Here is a 1,456-nt window from a genome sequence, read left to right on the forward strand (position 1 = left end):
CCTTTTTCTTTTTCCTCCTCACCTCTTTTCCTCACTGTCTTTTATTTACTTGTATTGTATATGTCAAGGAAGAACTGTGAAGGGCTGGCCAGATTGCTCAGGGGACTAAAGCACCTGCTTAGGAGGCACAGGGGCTGGGGTTCGATCCCTGGTGTGCTGTGCCAGCCCTGCCCCTGGAGCATGCTGAGATGACAAATGAGACTGGGCGGTGGCGCCGTCCTGTAATCCCAGCACTTGGGAGGCTGAAAACAGGAGAATTACTATGAGTCCGATCTGTGTAGTGAGACCCTGTAGACTCTGTACTAAAAATACAAAAAAAATAAAATAAAAAATAAAAAAAAAATTCAACAGCTGAGTATTGTATTTAATTTGTCATATATCCACCAGCCCATAATTCCTAATGAGAATCCTTTGCTATTAGGATTCTGAGTTTTGCAGATTTAGTTAGGTTATATAATTTATACTGTGTTTGAAGGGGTTTGAAACAGGGTTTGAAGTGGCACACATTTGTTTGAGGAGATGTATGCGTGTTTGCAGTAGATTTGAGTTAAAAACTTTTTTTTTTGAGAAAAGTTTTCAATTAGCAATCATCACACCTTGGATAAACCTCATCAGCTATGATGCTGCCACTGTGCAAAGCTTGGTGGTTTTTTTGAGGCAGGGTCTGGGTTTTTTTTGAGTGAGTTGAACTAGACTTCAACTCACTATGTAGCCCAGGCTGGTCTCAAACTGACAGCAATCCTTTTGCCTCAGCCTCCTGAATGCTAGGGTTATAAGCCTGAGCCACCAAGCCTGGCCAGTTAAATAAAAACTTTAAATAGCTTTACATAAATTAAGGTCTAGTTTAGGTGTGGTGACACACATCTGTACCCTTAGCATTTGGGAGGCTGAGGCAGGAGGATTACTATGAGTTTGAGACCCTCCAGGGCTACATAGTAAGTTCAAGGCCAACCTGGACTACATCGTAAGATCCCATGTAAAGAAAAAAAAAAAAAGAGTTCAGGTCAGATTTTGCTATTAAGTTCAATGACTAGTTTAATGGAAAAAAAAAATCTTTTGGGGCCATGCATAGTGGCATGCATCGTAGTTAGAGCTGTTCCAGAGGCTGAGGCAAAATGATCACAGGAGTCCAGGAGTTTGAATCCAGCCTGAGCAACATCGTAAGACCTTATGGTGGTGGTGACACCTTGGTATTTATAGCTTTGTTTTTATGCTTGTGGATGAAGGACTATATTTTCTCTGTTTAGTTTTAGACTTTCTTCTAGTCTTGTTTTTTTGAAATAATCTTGCCATATAGTTTATAATTCAGGCTGGCCTTGAACTTGCTACAGAGTCCATCTGTCCTCAAACTTGTAGTGGTGCTCCTGCCTCAGCCTCCTGAGTGCTGGGATTACAGGTATGGGCCACTGTGCTGGGCTCTTTCAGTCTTCCTTAAGTTGTCCGATTTCCCCTCGAC

At 41.8% G+C, this 1,456-nt stretch overlaps 1 protein-coding gene and 1 pseudogene across 6 annotated transcripts in view; one reads left to right on the forward strand and one right to left on the reverse strand.

The window, feature by feature from the left end:
- Zkscan5 (zinc finger with KRAB and SCAN domains 5) overlaps window positions 1–1,456 on the forward strand; it is a 74,604-nt gene that overhangs the window by 55,166 nt on the left and 17,982 nt on the right. The gene's annotated exons all lie outside the window — the stretch shown is intronic.
- On the reverse strand, window positions 559–641 carry LOC111816412 (annotated as a pseudogene).

This window comes from Octodon degus, unplaced genomic scaffold (assembly GCF_000260255.1).
Source record: "Octodon degus isolate 3935 unplaced genomic scaffold, OctDeg1.0 scaffold00031, whole genome shotgun sequence".
In the NCBI taxonomy this organism is placed as follows: Eukaryota; Metazoa; Chordata; class Mammalia; order Rodentia; family Octodontidae; genus Octodon; species Octodon degus.